The sequence below is a fragment of the Sturnira hondurensis genome, unplaced genomic scaffold (genome assembly GCF_014824575.4).
Source record: "Sturnira hondurensis isolate 20B ecotype Veracruz unplaced genomic scaffold, ASM1482457v3 Scaffold0019216, whole genome shotgun sequence".
Taxonomy (NCBI): domain Eukaryota; kingdom Metazoa; phylum Chordata; class Mammalia; order Chiroptera; family Phyllostomidae; genus Sturnira; species Sturnira hondurensis.
The window spans coordinates 8,516,616-8,543,212 of record NW_028091847.1 but is presented as its reverse complement, the minus strand read 5'-3'; positions in this window follow the sequence as shown (position 1 = coordinate 8,543,212).

Genomic DNA, 26,597 nt, shown 5'->3' with positions numbered 1-26,597 from the left:
CACTAAGTCCAACCCACACTCAGGGCCCCACATCTGAAGGGTGGGTCAGATAAATTGTGGGCAGATTTTTAAGACACCATGAGAAATGGGTGGCTTATTTTTTTCTACATACTAAGTTTGAGGGATGATTAAAAAGTCAAACCTCAAGTGTAGGTAAATTTGAGCTCAAATTTAGTTTCTTATTGAAACTACAAATGAAAATATAACATTGTGACTCTCCTAGATTTATATCTTTGTGTACAAAGGAGATTGCTTAAGAAAGGACTGTCAACTGAGATAAGAAAAAATAATCAAAAAATAAGGATTCTAACCTTGAGATAGCCATTTAATATCTGGATAAAGGAAAATGCCTTGGGAAGGAGACAGAGAGCAAAGACCAGCTGGGAAAAGGAAAACAAGAAATGCTGTATCCTGAAAGCCGAGTAAATGGGGCTTTGAAAGAGCAAGAGCTGAGTACCAGCTAATTTGTTGGTTATGAGACTGGAGGTCAAATTGCAATAGGTTCAATGTGTAAAGGGAGACACTGGTTACATATTTTTTAACTTTTTTATTTGAATTAAATTTAGACTTATGTAAAAATGCAGCCAGCCCCCTTACACCTCTCGCCCACCTTCCCCTAATGTTGATTGACTATTTGTACTTTCACAGTACAAGTATAATGGCTGAAGTATAATGGCCAAGTTCATAAAGTTAACCCTGGTACAATACTATTAACTAAACTACATACCTTATGCAAATTTCACCTCTGGTATTACCAAAAAATACCTCCAAAAGGGTGTTGTATTCTCCTCAAGGTGTACAAGCCTTGTCACTGGTGATACCAACTTTGGTCACTTGGTTAAAGGGGTGCCTGCTACATTTGTCCTTTTAAAAGTTACTTTTTTATACTTTAAAAAACATCTTTAGGAAATACTTGAGACTATAAAAATATCTTCTGGTTCTGATTCATCTCCAAGAATTTATTTCTTTATTTGCCTCCCAAATATTATCCCAGTTTTTCACATCCATCAAAGGATCTTGCTTGTAACAATCATCACTTTGGTGTTGCCTTACAGTTCTTTTCTGTTTTCCTATTTCTTTCTACATTTATTCATTGTATTTTTCCATCTGTTGATTTATTTATTCAAATAACTGTATCAATGTGTCTCATGGATATTCATTTTATTATATTGATAAAACCCAATACTGTCATCTTTTTTTAATGCTCAAATATTTCCAACTTTAGTAACTAAGAGATATTTTTAGTTGTTCCCTCTGTCCTTTTAAAATGTCCCAATGCTTTTATGAGTACCTCCTTACTTTGCGGTACCACAAAATACTCCAAGTTCATCTTGCCTTTTCTGTTCTGTTTTGTTTTTCCTGTTCTGGACCTCTAATATCAACTATTTCTCAGAGAATAATATTTAGAAACCAACGTCTGCACACTAAGTGCATTCATTAGGATCAAAGTGTCACTGCTTGTAGACCTCAGCAAACAGATGTAGGAAATGTAAGGTTGTATACTGATCCACACATACACATCTGTATTTCTCAATCTGCATATGTACACACACACAGGTATATGTGTGTATTTGTGTATATATGTATATGTGGGTTGACATATATATATTTGTTTACATATATGTATTATGTGCATACACACACAACCCATGAGTTTATTCTGATAATTCTGGTTCTGATTCATCTCCAAGAATTTATTTCTTTATTTCTAACTTATTTGTCCAATGGCCAGGAAACTGGCTTGCATTTATACAATATTTACTTATTAATTGATTCTGCTATACGCATAAGGGTGTTTTAGGATTGTCAATCCTAAAACAATCCTGTGATAAACAAATTAACTGAGGAAAGTCACCATTTGCACACAGTTCTTTTTGCCTGCAGTCATAGTATCCAAGTCAAAGTAACTTCTTTTGTATCTACCCTCTTTACTGTGGTTATGATATTCATTTACTATAGAGTTAAAATTATTTGTTACTTTTTGTATTTCATTTTATGTCCCTCATCCCCATCCTGATTGGCTTATTTATTTTGGTGGAGTTTGAAAAGTGTGAAACATTGCTATGATTTTAAGAGGCAGAAGTTATACTCACAGAAACAACTTCCTCCCTCACTCTTATTACCCCATTTCCATTTGTTTTCATTTCCCTTCTTTTCACCTCTTTCTCATTCCCTTCCCCTCCAGTAGGTAACCACCAATTTCTTTAATTTGTTATTTGTCTTTCTTTTATTTCTTTGTACAAATGAGAAGATACATGCACACTTTCTTATAGCCTCTTCTTTGGTACAGGAAAGTAGCAAACTACAGATACTCTTGCACTTCAATCTTCACTTACAGTGTGTCCTGTAAATCTTTCCATATCTCTTCAGAGAGATCTTCCTCACCCTTTTGCAGTGCAGTTTATATAATCACTTTCCTATGGATGGCCACTGGGTCATTTTCAATATTTTGTAAATGCAAACCATGCTACAATGATAACCTTGTGTGTATGCATTTTCCAATTATTGCAGGTAAATTCGTAGGGGTACTGGGCCAAAAGGCAAGTGCATATGTAGATTTGTTTGATACACTCATGTGCAGAGTAACAATGTTGTCAACACCAGACTGCATACTGAAAAGGGCTTAGCAGAAGCTTTTGCAGATCTCAATTAGCTCCTTAAAAAGGCTGAGAACATGGACCCCAACACCTAAAGGTTTTCATTAATAGGAATTTCATGGTGCATTATCTGCTTACAACAAAGCTATGATAAAAAGAAAAGAAAGAAATCATCATGGACATATTTCTGAAAATAGTGACAACTCCTCAAGCAGAGCCTCAGGCAGGTCCCTCAGGTGGAATTAGGGAAGAACATATTGCTATCATAGAATATGACAACTCCATGCCTGTTACTGCCCCCAAAGACCTTCCGGTGGAACAAGATATACATACAGTTGGAAGACAGTGAGATGGATCCTCCTGACCTTGGATAGGCCTAGACTAACGTGTGCATTTGGCCTTACTTTTGAGCAAAAAAATTTAAAAAATAAAAATAAAAATAGAGAAAAATATCTCTGTACATCTGGGCAATGTATTTGTGTTTTAAGTTACATGTTACAACATCCTGGGCCCTCACATTCACTCACCACTCACTCACTGACTCACCCAAAGCAACTTTCAGTTCTGCAAGCTGCATTCATGGTAAGTGTTTTATATAAGTGCCCTATCTTTATCTTTTATATCATATTTTTTACTGTACCTTTTCTATGCTTAGATATGTTTAGACACACAAATATTTACCATTGGGTTAAACTTGCCTGTAGTATTCAGTACAGTAATACGCTGTACAGGTTTGTAGCCTATACCATATGTAACCTAGGTGTGCAGTAGGCCATACCACCTAGGCTTCTGTAAGTATATCCCTTGATGTTTGCACAATGACAAACTCACCCAACAAAGCATTTCTCAGAATGCGTCTCAGTTGTAAAGTAGCACATGACTATATTGACAAATTTTCCTCAGGAAGAAATGAGAGTGCCTATTTTCCTACAGATGTAATAGCAGAATGTGTTGTCATTTTTTTTTTAGATTCTTGTCAGTCTGACAGGTGAGAAAGAGCACCTCAGAGTTGCTTTATTGTGTATATCACTTATAATGAGTAGGTTTGAACATTTTTTGTTATCCGAGGACCCTTTTTGTGAATTGTTTTTTCCTGTCTTTTTTATACTTCTATATCAAGATTTTGGTTCTTTTCTCTTGCACTGTAAAAGTTCTTTATTTATCGGTGATATGAGTTCTTTGAAGATATTACATGCTGTGAATTTTTGTTCAAGCTATAAGTTTGTTTATGGTATTATTTGTGATGGAAACATTTTTTTAATTTAGTTATAAAATTTACTGATTTTTCCCTTTGTTACCTCTGAAATTTTAGTCACTTGTTACATAGTTATTGGCTTAATCCTGCCTCTACCACCCAATCCACGTTTATTTTTCATACTAAAAACTTTTAACAATCCAAGGAATAAATAGTCTACATTTAGTTCTTGAAACCCTTTTCCCATCTTCTGTAAAAATAAACTAGTATTATCCTTGTCTCTAAACAGAAGATTTATCATCTTGCTAACTTCTCTCCAACCATTTCTCACTTGCTAACTAAGCTTAGATTTCTGCTCAGATAAATTTTCTGGCTCTGTTTAATATGCGACTTCACCTGTGTTCAGAGACATTTTATCTCCTGGAAGAACAGAAATATTCTAGCAGTTAACTGCCACCCATCTATCTGAGAGTTGGCAAAACAAATGTCCAATACAGATTATAGCCAGCAGATTCTATGATGCATATATATATATGCACATGTTTTACAGAAGGCAATAGTGTCAGCAGCAATCATTGAATGCCAGCATGACTGATTTTTCTGCTTAATAATAAGCTCTGTGCAGATGCTATAGGTCCGATAAGAGAATTGTAACATGTAGCTCCTGCCCTTATGAAACCCAGTCTCATCAAAAAGCAAAAGAGAGCCCACATGAAAACAGTAGATCCAACAGAACATTGTCTATAAAGAAGAGGCTGCCTCTAGACTGAAGAGGTTGGACACTAGGCACAGTAGACATTAATCCAAAGGGAGAAATCACTGAGAGCTGAAGTTAATCACCTTTCTCAAGCTGAAGGAGTGGTTGGGGTTTGGGTAGGTAATGAAAAGAGGGAGCAGGTTGGAAGAGCATTATTTACTCATTGCATTACATTGTATTGAGCTGAGTACCTACCATCTGCAAAAGGTAAAAAATGCAAAAATGGTACAACTTGACTTCTTTCTTAGAAAGTACACATACTACAAGATTTCTTTATTATTTGAATATTCTCAAAGTACTTTTTCCTAAAAAATTTAAGATGAAATTTATCCAAGCATATTCAATAAAATATTAGAGGTGGTCTGATTTGCTATATTTGCAAAACCTATGAAAAATAATTCCTTTCATTTTTTTTACTCTTCAAAAGACTATTTTGCATTTGTCCCTTTCCCTTCCCCTTTTTCCTTCTTAATAACATCAATAAGATAGTATTATAATCCTCACTTCCCTAGTGAAGGAATTGAGATCTATGAAGCCTAAAAATGTTTTAAGCAGGGAGATAAGAGAAGTGTCCAGGGCCAGACTTATAAACTCCACACTCATGTTAGTTCACCTTTTCTCTACTTGAGGAGTTGGTTCTGGAACTGCAATGAGTTTAGACAACAATCTCCAAGCACTAGCTGTGGCATCGATAGACTCACCCTAGCACAGTCTTGACTTGGTACTTAACTGCCTCTGTGATATGAACAGGTCCTTTCCTTTCCTCTCTAGGTCTCAGCTTCTCCAGCTGAAAAGTAAGAGGTTTGGACTGGACATGCTCTTAAAGCCCCTTAAGTGTTAACAGTCTCTCTTTGTAAGCACCCAGCCAGATCATGCTGCCTTCTGCTCTACTTGACCATCGGAATGTTCAGTGGTCCCAATGATGGGAAGGCACCGGGGGCCAGTTGACCTGTAGAACCCCCCTCCATCCCCGCATCTGCCACAGGGAGTCCCCAGGAGAATGCTACATTCACATCACTCCCCAAGCCTTTGACATAGTAACTGGAGGGCTGGAAGCAGTTGGAAGGAGGGGTAGGAGCACAGTGAAGGAAAGCATTTCAGGAAAGAATTTGCCTCTGTTGTAGATATCTTAGGTTAGAGATTTTTGTACTCAGGTAGCAAGAAATGTTATAAAAGAATCACTGGGGATACGGAGGTCTCCTAGCCCCTGCTCTGAGCAGCACTGTGAAAAATGAAGTGGAAAGAACCACATTTACAGATCATCTAGGGAAGCCAAAATCCAGCAGTAGGATATTAAACACAAAAGAGCTGAAGTTAACATGAAGCGTTATTGGTTTGGGGAGATGGACTATTTCCCAAAGGTCCGTAATTAGAACTGGGAACTTTTTGCATGTAATTAAGAGTAAGAGATTGGTTTAACAACCACAGCTGAGCAAGTCGGAAACATTTTTTTTTCCAACTAGCATTTGGGATTAGGATTTTATTTTCTCTCACTTGTAAAATGTGAGCATTTCCTGAGTATTTAAGAAATTGAGGCTAATTCTACTTCCACAAGCATTTTTGTTGCTAATAATAATATGTTTTGCATATGTGATGTGAAATCAACAAGGTGCTCTAGGGAAACAAGATGGCCTTTAAGGCACTTTCCCCTCCTCGAGGAAGTTGTCACCGAGTGCTGATTAATTACTGTAATAATCATAATTTTTAAAAATTAAAAAATTATTAAGTACACTGTAGAAAGATGCCAGAGGTAATTATTGTCTAGAAGTACTTCCTTATTATCTTTTCTAATCCGGCCATGCTGACATTTTTGAGAGAAAAAAAAGTGTTTTGTCTTTCCTCTTATGAACGGGGTGACATTTGAATATGCAAACAGTGTCAGGTCTTCCCTGTGGATATTTTCTGGAGGTATGATTTATGAGGCCAGCCTATTGTATTTCTATCACACTAAGAAAAAGGTCGTTAGACAAGAGGCTCTTCCTACTGGGGTCTGCGGCTCATCTTGTGATATTTTAATTGTTGCTCTTGTGCTGACTTCCAGGCATGCCTCCTGGGGGTACTACATGGACTCTAGTTTGCCTGGGCTTTGCATATATTCTCTAATGTTTTTGGGGTGGTTTGTGCCAGCTTTCAGCCACTCCTGGGATAGATGAGGGATGTTGTGCATAAAGGAAGACCAAGAAAATCTAGAAATCTCATTTTACTCAGTGACTTCAACTTTCTCCCCAAGACAAATAATTGTTTCTGGAGTATAGAATATAATCTAAACTTGAGATGATAAAGAAGTGAGCTGTTTGTTGGAAATTCATCTGTAAGGAGCCTGACTAGGTGTCGTTTCTTTGTAAGAGCTCTATGGTAAATAGAGCTGAAGTTAAATCATTCAGTCTTAGAGTTGTAAAGATCTCAGCTGCCATCTTCTTAACCCATCTTATAACATGACTCTCCTCTTTTATAACATTTATGAGTGACCACCATCCATTCAAGAGTGGTCATTCAGCCTCTGCTTAAATAGCTCCAATGATGCTGTATTTACTTCCTAGCTGACCAGAAAAATCCATCCATTTTTGAACAGCCCTGAAAGGTTAATTTTCTAATGCACTGAAACTTGACTCAATGTCAGTTTTGCCCTAGCTCCAACATCTAGAACTATGTGGAGGAGTCCTTCTGCCATATTTCAAAGAAGCTCAAGGAAAACTATCCCTCCATCTGTCCACCTCATGGTTTAACATGCTCAGCTGAGAATGGTTTTGCATCCCTTCTTAATGTCTTAATACATATAATAACACCTTTTTTAACTGCTACAGTGAGCATAATCAATTATAGTCATATTAATGTGCCTGGTGTTACATACCCTTCCTAATATCCTAGATAGAAGTCTACTTCTTTGTCCCCGACTAGGAAGCCATACCGAAAAGGATGGGGGAGGGAGAGTGACATTATTATAAAGATAGTTTTTAATACATTTGTGTCTATTATGATGATTCTAACTGTAAGTAACCAAAAATTCAGTAACTCAAACCAGTTTAAACAATAAAAGTAAATATAAGCTCACATAATAAGTAGTGTAGGGGTAGGATAGGACCTCATGATTTGGTGACCAAATGATTTGCTAAAGAATCCTGGTTTTTCCAGAACTGTGTTTGTCCATATACACTGTCAACTTTAATTGTAATTCCTCTCACACTTGCAGAATGGCTGCATTTGCTCTAGTTTTCTCCTACTGACCTACTCATTTTTAAGGCAAATCTTTGTACTGTTTCTTGCTTCATTGCTTCTCTGTATTTATTGTTTCTGTTTTCTTATAGTTTAGGTTTCACTTGACCCCTAAAACCCCAACTCTGTTGGATTCTACAGTAGTTCTCAATGTGAACTCAGGAGAACACAAATCCAATTGGCCCAGTAACTGTCTTCTTTGCCAAGAAATACTAGAGGCCTTTGACTAACCTGGACATGAGCAGCCCTTAGGTCAGATTCTACATGTGGCCCAACCAGCTATGTCCCAGGATAGGAGGAAGGTACTTGACCTAAATAATGCCCAATAGCTTCTTTTACAGCAAGGAGTCAGAAACAATGTTAACAGGTTCAATATAAGCCTCAAAGTAGATGGAGCACTATTTTTCCTGCTGTACACTAACAACCACACAGAACACAAGCTGAATGTTATGATTTGTGATTTTTTTCTTTAAGACTGGTGTATTAATGTATATAGAATCTTTATAAAATAAAGGCACATAGAGATTACCAACTCTGAGCCATTAAATATTTTAGGACATGTTCTGGACCTCATATCTCAACAAATATGACCCTGTCTGCAGATATTAGATATTTATTTGACAATATGTAATAAAAAAATACCTCAGAATCAGGCAGATCAAGGTTAAAAGTAATAAAATATTATTTTTAAATAATGCTTTATATGTTAAACCACTGAAATATACAATAGTTATCCTCATTGATGCTCATATCTTAGTTTAAATGGACAGACATATAAAGGTTTGTCTGGAGAAAGTCCTACCATTGTTAATATAATGAGAATGGTTTGTGCAATATCAGTATAATCTGGCAGCCAAGGAGAGTGGACTGCAATGTACATGCATGAACAATGACGGCTGTACTAGTCAGCAGGGACAGTAACGCCATTGAGTGAGCATGTGTAATGTGTGGTTGTCAGAGATTGAGGAAAATACAATGGGACAGCTGATGGCCATTGGGAGAAGTGAGTGAAGTCCCGATGTCCCTACTTTGAGAGGGACTGAGGCATCATTATCCTATGTATAGTGTTTCTTGTACGTTGTATCTTCTTCAATAAATGTCTCTATTTTTCATATAATATGGTTGGATACCTTCTGGACAGACCTTATACAACATAAATGACATATTTGTATGTTAAGATAAGAATCCTATTTTGGATCAGCTTTTAAAAACTAGTTGCATCATGAATAGAAAACATGCATAATGTACTTAAAATTTCTTAAAAGAAACTCTTAAAGAGTGATTAAATTTATTTCATTGTTTATTTTTTATTTTTAACATATTTTTAATTGATTATGCTACTACAATTGCCCCATTTTTTTAATTCACCTTTGACCCACTCCCTCCAGCATTCCCCCACCTTAGTTCATGTCCACGGGTCATATAAGTTCTTTGACTTCTCCATTTCCTATACTGTTCTTAATCTGCCCCTGTCTATTTTATACCCACCAATTATGCTTCTTTTTCCTCCATTTCCCCTTCCCCCTTCCCACTGATAATCCTCCATGTGATCTCTTTTTCTGTGATTTCATTCCTGTTGTTGTTCCTGTTGTTTTGATGAGTTGTTTTTCCTTTTATTTTGTTTTTTAGGTTCCGTTGTTGATAGCTGTGAGTTTGCTATCACTTTACGGTTCTAGTTTTGATCTTCTTTTTCTTACGTAAGTCCCATTATCATTTCATATACTAAGGGCTTGGTGATGATGAACTCCTTTAACTTTACTTTATCTGGGAATCACTTTATCTGCTTTTCCATTCTAAATGATAGCTTTACTGGATAGAATAAGTTTGGATATAAGTCCTTGCCCTTCATGACTTTGAATATTTCTTTCCAGCTCCTTCTTGCCTGTAAGGTTTCTTTTGAGAAATCAGCTGATAGTCTTATGGGAACTTTTTGTAGGTAACTCTCTGCTTTTCTCTTGTTGCTTTCAAGATTCTCTCCTTATCTTTAATCTTGGGTAATGTGATTATGATGTGCCTTGGTGTGTTTCTCCTTGGATCCAGTTTATTTGGGACTCTCTGAGCTTCCTGGACTTACATATCTATTTCCTTCACCAGATTGGGAAGTTTTTCTTCATTGTTTTTTCAAATAAGTTTCCAATTTGTTGCTCTTTCTTTTTCCCTTCTGGCATCCCTATGATTCAGATGTTGGAATGTTTAAAGCTGTCCTAGAAGTTCCTAAGCTTCTCCTTGTTTTTTTTATTCTTGTTTCTTCATTCTGTTCCAGCTGAATGTTTATTTATTCCTTCTGTTCCAAATCATTTATTTGAGCTCCAGTTTCCTTCCCTTCACTGTTGGTTCCCTGTATATTTTTTTATTTAACTTTGTATAGCCTTCACTTCTTCCCTTACTTTGTACCCTTATGCAATCATTTCTGTGAGCATCCTGATTACCAGTATTTTGAACTCTGCATCTGATAGGTTGGCTATCTACTCATCACTTAGTTCTTTTTCTGGAGTTTTTATCTATCCTTTCATTTGGCCCTTATTTCTCTGTCTCAGCACACCTGTTACATTATAAGGGACCATGCCTTAGGTATTTAGTAGGGAGGGGCTGCACCATGGCACTGTATGTGGGGGAGAGGTCTGGGAGGGAACAATTCCACTTGCTCGGCTCTTCCTCCATTTTTAGTCAGTTCCCCCACTACCCAAAAGTAGATTGGGCCTTTCTGGTGCTGATTCATGGGCAGGTGGGTTTGTGTATGTTGTAGGATCCCATGGGTCAATCCAACAGACTTTCCTATGGGACTGGGAGTTTCTCCCAATGCCACAACCCCCACTGGTTTTTACAGCCAGAGCTTTTGAGGCTTTATTTCCTCAAACTGGAATGCTGGTTTGCGTGGTTTCTGTCACTCCCCAGTTTTTTCTCCTGGTTTATACAGAAGCAAATGTGGAACCACCCAGTCTGCCAGCCACCACCGTGCCACAGGTCCTTTCCACCCTGACTACCCATCTCTGCCCCTCTTACCAGTCAAGATGAATGTTTCTTCTTTACCTCCTTGGTTGTCAGACTTCCCTTTAGTTTGACTTTTTCCTGGCATCTCTGGTTGTTTTTTTTGTCTGTTTGTTTTTAAATTGGTTGTTGTCCTTCTTTTGGTTGTGCGAGGAAGCAAAGTATATTTACCTATACCTCCATCTTGGCCAGAAGTCCTCCTCATTGTTTATTTTCTAAATCTACAAGAAATCTTGACCTTCAGGGTTGTACCTAGTCAATTCAGATGGAGCTCTGATACCTGTCCTCCTCAAGTCTGTTTCCTGACACCTTCTTACCTGAAGGTTTCTTCCCTTGCTTTTCATCCATGTCTCTAAGTGCCTCTTTTCCCAATGCCTATTAGCGAACTCTGGTGTCACTCCCTGCCTCCTGGATTGCCTTAGACTTTTCCTTGTCTCCCTTTGATTTCAGTTTTTCTGTACTTTGTCCCACCCAGTGGCCGGTTTGGAATACAAAAATATCACTGGATACATGAGACACTGGAAGTTGTTCCAATAGAGGTGGAGACAATCAAACTGACACCAGTTCACATGTAAAGTACAATTTGTGGGCCAGGTCAGAGGGGACTTCTTTAAAGATGCTGATGGAAACTAAAAGCCAAAATTTTATTCAGGGCCTGAGCTTCATTTCCTGTGTTGATTTTAGGGGAACTTTGTTATGTCCCTCTTCCCCATTCTCTCCTTTAGGATTTTACTTGCACAAATAAATATTTCAAAAATTCAAGGTAAAGCTCCCTAAGCTAGTTTCCAATTCCACCATGCCCCTTCCTTCCAACTCAAGGCTACCACCCATTTTAAAAAAGAATTCTGATGCCTTACCAAGCTCAGAAGAATAAACAACCTTTTTCTATTTTCAATAGTTTTCTTGGATTTTAATCAGTATTTGATTTTTTCCTTCTTGCTTGCTTTTATTCCCCTCTCTGAACACTGGCATATCCAGCTCATTATCTCCTTTTTTAAAAACTGAAGAGAAAAGGTGGGTGTTTTTTAAAGCAATGTAAATACAACTTCCTGGTCATTCGGTTGGGATCAATTTCTACCTAGGAGACTGAGCATACTATGTCTCTGGGGCATGCAGCATCTGTCAAATAAAAAGGAGGTTGGCAATCTGTAAAGCGGCAGACAGCATGGACTGATACCACAGACAGGACCATTGGGAAGCCAGCCCTCACATGCTGTCTCTCCAGCCTTCCTTCCAGAGCTGTCGTCTATTTACATGTTCAGCAGACCACATTATTCCTGGAATCCAGACATAAAGTTATTCTCATAATCCATTCAGTAACTAAACACAATGGCCCCACTCAAAAAAGAACCTCCACAGGAATGACTTTGTGTTTTGTCAATACACACTAAACTGTATCATTCCCAGAGTGGCAGGTTGGAGCTAAAGAGAAGAGGAGAAGGAGACTGACTAGTATGTGGACAAGATTTGGGTGAAGCCCTTCTTCATGGAGAGCAGAAATCCAGAGCAGCGCCATTGGAAGCATAAGGCTGGGGGTCAGGCGGAATTCCTTTCTGGTATGTGCTCCTCAGAAACCTCTTGCTTTGGGCTCTTGCACAAGTCACCGAAACAGGAAGCCAAGATCAAGCACTTGGAAACATGCTTATGTGCAGAGACTTTACATTCATTTATCTCTTCACTCAGTCAAATATAATTTGCTAAACACTTACCATGGGGCATACACCGCTCTAGACACTAGAGATAAAACAATGCGTAAAATAGAAATAACCCCTAGTCAAGAGGACAGACAATAGATAAATAAGTAGAAAAAATAAAAAAGGTGGGAGTGTTCACTTGAGACAGGTGTGCAGGAAACCCTCCCTGAGTAGTGGCACTTGAGTAATGAATAGAAGATGCAGAAACAATGCACCCATTTTACAAAAGCATGCCAGAAGTAGGATTAGAGAGGGCAAACGCAGAAGTGTGCTTGTTGTGGAGGATCTGCAAGACGTAAGTGTGGTTGTGCATGGGGAAGTCTGAGTTAAACAATGGCAAAGAATCTAAGGGACAGATGAGACAGGGCCTTATGTGCTTTGACAAAAAGTTTGGATTTTATTCTTACTGTGTTGGGAAACTATAAGATGTCAGCATGGAGGTGTTAAGATGATGGTGATGGGGTATCATAGTGATGTATGTATGTACTATTTAATATGTACCAGACCTAACTCCGTTTTTATAAAAATGGGGCCATACAACATCCCTACCCTCTGTGCTTTTATGATGATTAACTGATATTGCCTGGGAAGCACGTGACGTAGTGCTCAATAAGAGTTATTACAGTTATTATTATGATCATCAGGGACTGTGCTATTCGGCCTCATCATTTCAGCCTCATTTTGGCCCCTGACTACATTTAAAATACAAATATGTTCATCAGAATTATGCTAACATCAATAAATTTTTGTGGAGAAAGTATTTTTCCAGTGAAGTCCATTAAGCCAATTTAATTCCTTGATCAATGTTCCATAGTGCACAATTTAATTATTCGTATTTTTCCCATTTTCATTAGCATTATTTCTTTTCCATTTTAATGTTATAGTAAGATTAAATATCTCTAAAGTTTCAATGATGGAGTCAAATGGCAGTTTCAATTTGATATGGTCACAATATCCTGCTACTTAAGAATCCTGATCCCTGTCGACCAGAGGGGAGAGTGGAGAGAATCACAGAGGAAAAGGGGAAGGACTCACAGGAACAAGTATAAAGGACACATGGACAATAACTAAGGTGCAGGGTGGAAATAGGGGGGAGGCGGGGAGCACTGGGGGGGTGGGCAGGGCTGGGAATATAAGACAGAAAACTGTACTTGAACAAGAATTAAATTTAAAAAAGGAAAAAAAAGAATCCTGAGATCTTGAGGCTCAAAAAGGTTAACTGATTTTCCCAAAGATACAGCTAGTAATTGACAGAGGTGAGATTGGAGCCTAAGTCCATTTAACTCTGATACCAGGGTCTTTCACTATGGGACCTCCCAGAAAGCAGTGGGAGAGAGAGAAGAAAGAAAAGAAAGTAATAATACCATTACCTGTTTACCATGGTAAATGTAAGGCTAAACTGACATACTATGTAAGAAAGCACTTTTTAAAACTGTGAAGTACTGTGTTATTATTAGTAATAGCAATAAAAGTAGTCACAATATCCTGCTACTTAAGAATCCTGATCCCTGTCGACCAGAGGGGAGAGTGGAGAGAATCACAGAGGAAAAGGGGAAGGACTCACAGGAACAAGTATAAAGGACACATGGACAATAACTAAGGTGGGGGGTGGAAATAGGGGGGAGGCGGGGAGCACTGGGGGGGGGTGGGCAGGGCTGGGAATATAAGACAGAAAACTGTACTTGAACAAGAATTAAATTTAAAAAAGGAAAAAAAAAGAATCCTGAGATCTTGAGGCTCAAAAAGGTTAACTGATTTTCCCAAAGATACAGCTAGTAATTGACAGAGGTGAGATTGGAGCCTAAGTCCATTTAACTCTGATACCAGGGTCTTTCACTATGGGACCTCCCAGAAAGCAGTGGGAGAGAGAGAAGAAAGAAAAGAAAGTAATAATACCATTACCTGTTTACCATGGTAAATGTAAGGCTAAACTGACATACTATGTAAGAAAGCACTTTTTAAAACTGTGAAGTACTGTGTTATTATTAGTAATAGCAATAAAAGTAAGATCCATTTCTAGGCCTAGAAGAGCACAGTTAAGGCACTCACTGCTAACCAAGTGGGGATAGATGACTTTCATTTCCTAAAGGTCTTGATTGGTCGAATGCATCACAGACTCACGTCAGCACATCCTGAGAGCATCCACCAAGGAGGATGGGAGCCTGTTTGCGTTGGCCTGGGATGGGTCTAAGAACAATTGACTATAATGGTCTTTAAGAGGAGCCCAGAGATCTCAACTTCAAGTAGTGCTCTGATACCCATTTTGGGGCCCATTGTCTCTTCAAGGGTCTAATTCAAAGAATTCAGCAACAAGACTTTGAGGACATGATAGTTCTTGGCGTAAGGGTCCCTCAGTAGTCCTTCCTGTAGTACTTAATATCTTGAGGCACTATGATAGAGGCCACTTGTACAAAAAAAGACACCATTTCAGCTTCAAAAAGGTCAGCACTGCCTAGAGGAGATAGGCTTGCCAGAAAACAAGCATAGCAATAACAAAGCTATGGTGAAGGCATAAGAAAGGAACATCTACCCAATAGGAAAAGACTTTCTACGGAAAATAAGCCATGATGATAATTTTAAAGACAAATCATAGTAACCAGATAAACAAGGTATGGCGTGCATTCTAGAGAAATGAGGTCGCACATGTAAAGGGATAGTGATGGGGAAATAAAACATGCTGCCAAGGGAATGAATATGTGCCACGGGTTTGGTGCAAGTGGAATGTGGCAGGTGAAGCAGGGGATGGCTCAGGTGCAGAGAGAGGGAGGCGGGTGGGGCAGAGGGAATGGACAAGTAAGTCAGATGGCTTACACGCAAAGAGATTAGGCAGATGAGGAAAAAGGCTGAGTGCAATGCAGGGTGGAGGCCAGAGAGAAGAAGACACATGTCTCAGGGAAAGAAACTGACAGCAACCAGAACTGGTTAAAATCCACAGCAGACACTAAAGGTAGAGACAGCGACCAAGGCCAAAGCTCATTTAGAGCAAGCAGGTATTGCAATTATTACCAGACTAACCAGGAAACTAAATCCATCCCAGGACACTGGGAAATGAGCTTAGAGGTGCCAGTTGCTCCTGAAGGCTACTATCTTGGGCACAGCCTCTGAATCTATGGTCCTGCATGGAGTGCAGGCTTCTTGAAACATAACTGGCACATATTTCCCTGATGACTGGGACAGTTCTGATTGACACTGTTTATATCCCACCAGCACCTGTGGGCTCTTGGAAATAAGATTATTCCTGATGCATTAAGAGTAACAGTTACCATTTACTGACCCCTTTTATCAATCATTACTTTGAGTCTGTGAAATAGTCCTTATTAGGCCTGTTCTGAATAAGGAAAGTGGGGCACTTGCTTGAAGTGCATTGAGAGATGTGCTCATGACCTAAACCTCAGGATTTGTGAACATTACTTTACAAGGCAAAAGAGTGAAAGTTATCATAGGTGGTTAAAATGAGATTAAGCTAAGCATCTTGAGAGGATACACTTACCCTGGATTATCCCAGTAAACCTTCAATGCAATCACATGTAACCTTATACGATGCACAGAGGAGAAGACGCAGAGAGGAGAGGCAATGTGACCAGAGCCAGAGCTTGGAATGATGCAGCCACAAGCAAGGAAACACTGGGCAGCTAGAGCCTCCGTGTGGAGTGAGGCTCTGCCAACAAATTGATTTCAGATTTGGACCCCCAGAACTGCGAGACAATACATTTCTTTTACTTCAAGCCACTAAGTTTGTAGTAATTTGTTGCAGCAGCCCCAGGAAGCTGATACATTTCTCAAGGTCCCAGTGCTGAAGGTGGAACCAGCCTTCATACCTAATTCTCTCAAATTCCAACACGTTTGCTATCTCCCATATCATACCATCCTACAAGGGCACTAAACTGGTTCAAAGGTTCAACAGAGACAAATAGAACGTGATACATGTAGAAGCAGAATCTCATGGTGATTGACTGGAAGAGCTGATGCCAACCACCCCAGACTTGGCTATTGGGCTAAGGGGAGCTGCAACTTGGCAGCAAACTATAGCGGAGAACTGAAGTTGGAGGCAGGGGCCAAGATCTGGAGGTGCAGGGGCTGGAGGTCAACCCAGACTATGAGGCCGAGGTGGAAAATAGGTCAAGGAAGTAGGTCAAGTGTGCCAGAGCTGGGAGACTATGAAACTGCTGGGAGTCCTTCTTTACACATCTTTATCTCTACAGCACAGAGTAAACATTCTCCAGTCACTAGTGTCAGGAAATAATAAAATAAACTGGAGGTGACAGGGGGATAGAAAAGAGTTTGCTATTTGTTGTTTTATTTTATTTCATTTTAAAAAGCACCAAAACAGTCACCATGGGAAAAATAAAAATGTGTTGGATTTTTCTATCAAAGTCTTATTGTATTTATTTTAAAACTGTATGTAACTGGGGGACAGGCCATGATTCTTTTCAGTATTAATCCATTCCTGTGCTATGACACCTATGAAAGGAAGATTCAGAAAGTGGTGCCCAACGCCCATGTCCTCAAACCCGGGGAAGCTGTGAGGAAGGAAGAAGGCCCATTTGTTGTGCATCCTGGGATCAAGCACAGGAAGGGCCTGCTGTGGGGAGATGGGGGAGGACTCTCTGGGCACACTTGCATTGCACATCTCAACATGGTCTGAATGAGGCTGAGACTGAGCGAGAGAATGGCTAAAATGGGGTACATGGAGTCACAAGGAGGCCAGAGCATACATGTAAGGCCAAATAAATATATTCATTTGTTAGGGCTATCATAATAAAACACCACAGACTGGGTGGCTTCACAGAAACTTATTTTCTCACAATCCTAGAGGCTGGAAGCTCAAGATCAAGATGCTAGCAGGGAGGGTTTCCTCTGTGGTCTAGGCAACTGCCCTCTCACTGCTATGTCCTCACCTGGTCGCCCCTCTGTGCATGCGTTTCCCTAGTATGTCTCACGCTTCTTATAAGGACATCAGTCGTACTGATATAGGGGCCCACCACAATGGCCTCATTTTAACTTAATTAAAAGGCCCTGTGTCCAAATACAGTCAAATTCTGAGGAACTAGGGGTTAGAGCTTCAGTGTATGAATTTGGGGCAGGGGGAGAATTCAGCCCATAGTACCAAGCAATAAAGCTCAATGTGGATTGTCAAATGGGGCAGAAGGAAAATAAAAGTGCTTACTTAAAGGACACAGGGTAAACCCAAGGCACAGGTATTAGAACCCTTGGCAGAAAAGCTCACAATTTAAAAACAGATTTGGTATTGATGATGAAAATTACAAGCATGTAATGAGAAGCACTGTGCAAGTTACCTTACGTATATTCTACTGTTTAACCCTCTGAGATAGGAAAGAGTACTATTCTCATTTTATAGATGACATAACTAAAGCACAGAGAGGGTAATTAACTCACACAAAGTAACACAGCTTAAGGAGGTGGAGCTGTCAATTGAGCTTCTAAGTGTGGGAGCTTCTAAGTGTGGGAACTCACAACTATGACAGAAGACATTTTGTCAGAGAAGTTTCAGTATCAGCCACACCTGTGTTCAAATCCTGCCTCTGGCCTTGATCTTGAACCAACTGTTTAATTTCCATGAGCCTTGGTTTCTTAGCCATGTATGGGAATAATGCCTCCCTTTCAGGGCTATTTTGAGGAATGTACAAAATAATAACAATGAATAAAGTAACATAGTCATATCACATGCCAGAAATATTTTAAACTCTCTATGTATGCTCTTTCAATTAATCTTTACATCAACCTTACAAAGTACTGCCCTATTACTACCCCCACTTTAAAAATCCCTACTTTAAGAGGAAACCGAGGCCCTGGCCAGGTGGCCTGATTACTTGGAGTGTCATCCCATACAGCACACCAAGTTGTGGGCTTGACTCCCATTCAGAGCACATACCTAGGTCGTAGGTCCCAACCCACTCCCTCCTCATCAGGGTGTGTACAGGAGGCAGCCAATCAAAGTGTTTCTCTCACACTGATGTTCCTTTCTCTCTCTCCCCTTTCCTCTCTCTCTTAAATAAAAAGAAATACATCCTTGGGTTAGAATTAAAAATAGTAATGATGAAATAAAAAATAAATGAAGATGAGGAAACTGAGGTACATCGAGGTTAAGTGATTTGACCAAGTTTATATAGCCAATAGATATCAGAGCTTAAGTTTAAACCCATGCATTTTAAATCCAGACTCTCCTCAGATGAGACCAAAGAGGAAGTCAGTAAATAATAGTTGCTGTTATTATTATTATTATTATTATTATTATTATTAAACCCATGATTTGAGGACACTAAAATACTAACTTGTGCCACATACTCAATTTATGGTCAAGGATAGATTGAATACTTTAAAATATCTGTCAACATTTGCATGGAAGAGAATCTAAATGCTACCCTGGGGAGTATGGAGAAGTGGTACCAAAGATGACATCACTCAGCTATCTTCTGTTGTCCAGGGCAACTCAGCTCTGGTTCCACACTTGTACCAACCAGCAAGCAAAGGAAAAGTCCTGTCATCCAATGAGTCCATTCTTCTTGAAGGTTGTATGTCAGCTGTCTGTAGTGCTTGCCCATGCGCATCTCAAGTGTCATAGTCATCTTCCCTCTAAACATATACGATGCTACCTCAGAAAGGTGTTCTGTTAAATACCATGTATCCATCTAGTCGCATTTCCAGGAGGGTTTTAGTGCCCTGTATATAATTGCTGCCTTGGCCAGTATCCATCTGGCCTCACCTTAGCACAACATGAAGTTCCTGAAGCTACTCTGCCCCTCTCTAGGCCTCCAGGTAGAATCAGAACGCATCTAAACAATGGAAGACAGCATCCAACACACATACAACACAACCCGGGGCGGGTAACGTTCTTAATCTCTAATGAAGTCAGGTAACTCACTAGTTTACACAGAAGAACAGAGTCAAATGTTTGTCTGGGAGGGAGCTAAATGTAGGACTAGAACAATGGGGCTGGAAAGCCCTAAACATCGGCATTATTTAAACACCAGCTGTGATCATTTTTGGTGTAGGAATTAAAAGCCATTATTTCACATTTTATGCAAATTTTCACATCTCTCTATCCCACTTGCCCAAAGAAAGAAATGCTTGAAGCAATCAGATGACAGAGGTTGCTTCTATCTCTTCAAGGCCTGGAAAGGACCAATGTCAGGGCTGTCTGCAAAGTCTAATTGAGTCCAGTTTTCATAGCGCAGATTTGTTGGCAAGCCCGTCATGGTGGGCAACGTGTGTGTGATCAGAGTGACTACAAAGTCTTGTAATCGCTGTTTCTCTCTGTTCTGGGTCTTACAAAGGGGGTCCAATTTAAAATTGGAAAATTTTATTAACTGAACATACCATAAATTAAAGATTTCTTTTACTTCCAGGCATTCAGAAATTAATTCTCATGTGCTCAAGTATTTTCATGTTTATGCTACATTATAAAATAGAAACCTATTTTTACTAACTTATCTCTTTGGTTTATTAGTACCAATTTTCCATTAATGGATACTAAGCTGTGTAACCCTTGGGAACAAGGAACGCATTGAGTTTTTTTTATCTTGAGGGACCCGTGCATAATAGATGCTAATTAGAAATCCATTGGATGAGAAGAGAAACGGTTTTGTCTTATGTTTCATGTACTATATTTCAAAGTGGTCAAACTGTAATCCCTATAAAATGTTGTTATTCAAACTTTTCATGAAGTTGTATTTTGCTCTAACCTGCACGTTAACCTTTTAATATTTCCAAACAGCAAACTTTTGTATAATTTATATGACTGCTTCAAAATTTAGCAATTTAGTTTTATTTCCATGGCCTCTTCTGTGGTCTAAACAATTTGATAAAGCCATGAGGATGCCTGAAATGATTCCATTGTAAGCATTACTCAGGTAGAATGAGTGTCTTCTGTGGGTTTTTCTCCATGTAATGGCCCCTCCATGGGGCTGCATGTACGGTACCAACCCTCAGTAAAGGGTTAAGGCAACATTTTTTCTCAGAGCATTTGTTTTCCCCAAGACTTCCATTACTGCTATAAATTTTTCAGTGTGGTTTTTATGTAAATGTAGCAAGAAAGGCAAGACAGAAAAATGTATTTGTAAGCTTTAGGGGGAAAATAAGGAATCTGAAATTGTTTATTGAAAATAAATGAATATGGATTATACAATAGAAGCCAAAGAAAAAATGAATATTTTGTGTTAAGTACCACATAACAAACATCTAGAGTAGCAGAAAGAGGTGGAAGGGGACTGTTTCTGGGGCAACCAGGCGAGCTCTGTGTCCTCCAGCTTCCAGGTCTCACCCACTCTACGAAGCCAGGGGTCCCATTGAAAGCCAGGTCCTGGGCTGGTCACCAGCAGAGCCTGAATTTGAGTCCTTCCTTGCTCCACAATGTCGTGTGTCCTGAAGCAGATCATTAAAAATGCCTCTGCTATCATTCCATATCTCCATCTGCTATTGAAAAATTTCCATGACCCACCCCCACTTCTGATTGGCTGCTACTTCCTGTATTCTTAATTAGGTTCCTTGAGCAAAGGAATTAAGTAATATTCACATCTGTGCAGCCAGGGACTTCACACATAATAAGCCATTAATACACAATGGTATATGAAGGAATTTATGTGAGGTGCGTTGTCAAGCACACTGTTGTAAAATATGGGATTTGTTATTATTAAGGTATAATGACGCCAACAGATCAAGAGATGAAAAAGAAAGCTTGTTGCCCCTACCGCCAAGGCTATGGTTGAGCATTGTCTCACAAAGTGGAAGGTCACTGGTTCAACTCCCAGTCATGGCACATGCCTAGATTGCGAGCTGGTCCTGGTTGGGGCACACACAAGAGGCAGCTGATCAATGCTTCTCTCCCTCTCTTTCTCCCCTTCCCTCCTCTCTAAAAATAAATAAATGAAAACTTTTGAAAAATGAAAAGGTAGTTTGTTACACACAGATCCCAAGGGGCGGGGTAGGGGTATGCCCTGCCCTAGAGGCCACAGAAGAAGGCAGAGGAAGGGAAGGAAAATGTGAGGAATTGCCTTTAGAGTGGTTTCCATAGAAAAGAACTGGACAGGCAAGTTGAAGATTGACTAGTTTAAATACTTGTGTGAGGTTCTGGGGCCTAGGGAGGGGCTGTTCCTTTTTATCTGATACCTGGCCCTGGAGTGATTAAGACAGGGGATTAGAAATTCAGAAACTGTGAGCCCAGTAAAGGAGGCAATCAGATGTGGGCTCTGGATTGGTCCCTCTGCAAATGAAAGGTGTTAGGCATTGGCTTCCCCTGGGAGGGGCAATCCCTCCAGTGTCCTGGAGGAAACAAGGTATCAAAGCATCAGAAACTTAAAGGTGCCCTGGGTATCTCCATGGAACGACGAGAACAGGCTGCAAACCAAAGGGCTGCCAGTTCAATTCCCAGTCAGGGCACATGCCTGGGTTTCAGGCCAGGTCCCTAGTGGAGGCCACATGAGAGGCAACCACACATTGATATTCCTCTCCCTCTCTTTCTCTCTTCCTTACCCTCTCTAAAAATAAGTAAAATCTAAAAGAAAAGAAAAACCATGGTTAAGATATTAGTTCTGCATGTATTCTTTCAAGATAAAGATGAAATATATCTCACTATACACTTGCATAATCATTTTAAAACGATTATGAAACTAAGCTACTGTCACGAAGTGAGTGGAAGAATTAGGACTCGTAACTCGGTTTGTCTTAATCCAAAGGGAGCATTTTTCTAACTCTGACATGCTGTCTTCAATGTTTCCTGTTATCCGCCTGGATTGCTACATACTCTTCTGGCTACAGGCACATAATTAAAAAACACACATGCACACTCACATACCAGTCCAGAATTCCTAGATCAGCCAAAATTAAAATAAAAACTAACTTTAGATTTGAAGAGTGGAACGAAGAATTGCAAGGGAATGAGGTCATTTAGTTTTCCATTCTGTCACCAAAAGTCGTAGGACCTGAAAAAAATAATTCGATCCAGAGAGGCTGAGCAGTCCTTTAAGCATAGATGGTCAATAAATATTTGCAAAATTTATTTCAGGCTCAGCTTCATTCCCTACAATAGGAAGGAGTTAAAACAGATAAGTTTCGAGGTAATTTACATTATTAAAACTAATGAGCCTCTGTTGTGCTACAACGCTGGAAAAACTTAGTATTTAGATGACATGAAAGAAGGTTCGACCAAAAATGCGCTTATCTCTGCTATATTATTCTCTCCTGTATGTGCATGGATCCGCAAGGTTTGGTCAGCTGGGGGTCAGCAGGCCAGAGAGATCATGATTGTGGGCATGCCAGAAAACCTATTAGAAGTGAGCCACGAGGGCAGATGGCATCCTGAGGGGCCGTCGCACCCTGGGCCCAACACCCTGCTTCTGTAAGAAACGCTGTTGCAGAGGCAATTACAGGAAGTCATTTGGCACTGAGCAGTCCTGTTGAGTCATCACTCTTATTATACAAGACTGGATTTTTTTTCCTCCCTTTAATTAAAAAAAGAAACACACCGGCATTCCATAAATAACATCATCGATGATGCAAAAGTAAGAAAGGCACAAAGGAAGGAGAAGCTGGAACAATCTAACCCTAGCACAGCTTGTCCTTCTTAAACCGTCTCCCTCGTCCTCTGCTCAACACTGCCCAGGATGGAAGTCTCCCTCTGAACATGCCCTGGCCTCATAGGGGAGGGGGCGGCGGGGGGAGAGAAATACATTCTCTTCTATAAAGGACAAAAGAGACAAGTTTCGTTCACATCACATGTTAACAGAAGTAGCAGGCAGACAAGACCATTGACCACCTGAATTGAAACTTGAACTGTGTCTGTGTTAAGTCATTGGGATGGCTATGGAGATGAACAGAGTGAGAGGTTGAGTTAGGACATTTCTATTGCTATTTAGGAGTCAACATATGACATAATCCAGTCCAATCCATAGTCATTCTTGTAACTGTGTCTTCGTTTTTACTGTGTGGCCTTGGGCCAACCCTTTCCACCATTCTGAGCTTTGTTCTTCCTACCCATTACATGGACGGCTAATCCTGACTCATTTCATTGTTCATTCAACAGATACTCTTTTAATATCTACTATGTGCAAAGCACAGGGCTAAATGCTTCCTTTGGGAACCCATGGCCCAGAAGAGATAGGGTCTACTCAGTGAGACTTTGTGTGTTTTCAAGTCGTGAGCCATAGACCAAAGCTGCTTTCTCCAGAGAATCAGGCTGATTCTGGTTGCTTGCAGATTTCATGGTCTGTCATTTGTTTGGGAGGTGAGTAACTCTTAGGCTTCTGCAATGTTTTGAAATGGCAACTCATTTGATCATTGAATCTTTTGGAAAGAAATGAAACTTTTCTAATAATAGAATCATAGATAGAATTCCAATACAGCAAGCAGTCAAAAGTGAAGGTGCTCTGATTGAGACAGAAGGCCTGGGCTATGCCTCCCTTTTCTGGAGCAACTTCCTCTTAGTCCCTGGGAACTGGAGAACACAATTTGAAAACCACTTACTCTATTACCTTTCAAAGAGACTCGTAACTTGAACAAAGGCTCCAAAAATAAACAGAGCCTCGACACCTGAAGAGGAATGAGTTCGAGCACGTTGTTTTCAGCCCACATTCCTGCCCTTAGTTGCTTTGGTATATTGGTGGCCGGTCAGTAATGTGTGGATGGTGGTTCATCGGACCTCCAAATGAGCCACGGACTCAAAAACCAAATGGTAGAGGATCACCAGGGGCTCTGTCCCTGAGCCTTGGTCAGTGCAGTACTCATTCTTCCAACTTAGCACTGGACCCCCGCATGATGACGGCAAAGCACCGAAATGAACTTGCTGCCTTAGTTTTATTGAGAAAATGACCAGGGAGATATTTACTGAAACTAGTACGGAGGTATGAGAACAAATGATTTCCTACATTCTGAGTTCTCTGTGGGCAGGATTGGTGCCAATTCCATAGTTGTATTCCCCATAGCTCCCAGGAGAGGTATGTAGTAAATGGATACTTAGTAAATACTGTTAGCGGAATAAATGAATGAATGAGTTAATTAATGATATATGTAGTATCTGTTTCAGAAATGTTACAGGAACTCATCAAATGCAGATGGTATCTACCCACAAGTGTGGAATAAAAAGCACTGTAAAATTATCAAATTAGAACCATGACATAATCTTTAAATGCCAACATCTCAAACAGTGTCTAGCACACGGTGGGCTGTTTTAGATTTGTTAGGCTGGTGTAGTGTACTTTAATGAAACTTTCTGAATTCTTTTGGCCATCTAGCTTCCAGGCACTTGGGAGGGTTGCACTTCCGGGCTTTGACTGGGGCCACAGGACCATGGATAACCAATGAGTGGTGGGTGGGAGTGATGTGTATGACTCTTTGCTACTTGTTTAATGGCTAATAAAAAACTCTCCAGAACTTTTTTCTCTTTCAGGGTGACCAGCAATGATCCCGACCATGTTGCTCCATTAGGATTGACCCAGAGAAGGGGTGACAAAGTACGAATAATGTGGGAGAAGATCCTTCTGACAACCCCCCCCAATAGTCAACAGAATAAGAAATGAACATTTGTGGTTTAAACCACTGAGGTGGTTTTTTTTTAACCCACATTATAACCTAACTCATCTTAGTTGATTATAGCTAGGCTCTAATAATAAATAACTCCAAATACTTAATAGTTTAACAGAATAGAAGCTGAATTTTTGCTCACTAACTGACAGATTGGTGAGATGGGAGTAGAGGGCACACTAGCCAGCAGTTAGTCACAACCCAGGACGATGGCCACTTTGCATTATCACACACATACTTTCACAGTCACTAAGGGGCCTTCTCCATTCCTGTCGCGTCATATTAGAGTCTAGTCACGTGATTCCATCAAATTGCACAGGAGGTGGAGAAAGGTATAACTATGCCTAAGAATGAGAAATGGATTTTAGTACATAGTTAGCGATCCCTGACACACGGGTAGGCACTCAATAAGTATTTGTTGAACAACTGAATAGCTAAACAAACATCATTGCAAAAGAATGACTGGATTAATACAAGGATTTATTGAGTGTGTGCACCAATGAATCATTTTACCTAATCAAGCGTGTAAAACCACCGACGGCACTACAGGGCCTTCATAGCCCCTGTTCCCCAAACAAGTGGTTAAGTTCCTACTTTTCTAAATCCAATCTACATTTCCACAAACCCCCTATACCTAGAGTGATATTCAAAACAGGTATCAACTTATATGGCCTAGGCTCTGCCCAGTCAGGAGAAGCCTTTCTCAATCAGTCAGCACAAATGCTGGTTGTAAACAGCAGGTACACCAGTTATTTCAGGTAAACATACATTTGGACTCTGACTCTGCTCACAGTGGCCATACTGTCCAAACCAAATGGCAGGGTCAGGACACGTGGTGTGATAAGTGACAAGGTCTAAATATTAAATTTATCCTATTAAAAAAAAGAAATACAGTTACATGAAATCAAAACTGTCCAGAAAAAATCTAGGATGAATGATAATGGCAGGAAGTACTTTCTAAGTACTTTCATGGTTATTAGTCTTATCCTTTCTGCTGAATTGTGATATTTTTAAGGGTGGAGAACTCTGTTCTCTCCCTCTGGTCATTTTCTTCAAGGACTCAAAAATTATAGGTATCTAGTAAGTATGTATTGGCTGGATAATAAAAGCTGGAATCACTGACCAGTGGAAAGAGCAAATTTAAAATATAGTAGCACAGTATCAACAGGGAAGAAAGCATAATTAGGTAAGCTCTACTTTCAGAAGTCAGCCTTAGAGATTCATGCACTTCAGGAAGATGCAAACCCTTAAAAATGAGGTCCTAGCTTTTTAAAATAATCACTCTTAAGGAATCTGCCCCTCTGCTACCTGGCTATGCTATTGAGGAACGTCCTCCCCTCCACCTGTATTTACTTTCTACTTTTCACTCTTCCTTTTCCTGGTCTGTCTACTGATCCATGTATTTCTGCCTATCACTGGCAGCCAGATCCACACTTCATGCAGCTTGGCCCAGCTTCCTGATTCTTGTAGTGTTTCTGAAACAATAAACTGAACTTGGTACAGTAGAATGAAGAGCTGCAGTTATTTCTATTTCAAAAATCCTTCGACTAAATGACACACTAAATGATTTTTTTCCAAAAACATCATGGAATTAAAGAAATCTTTTTACTTCATAGCTA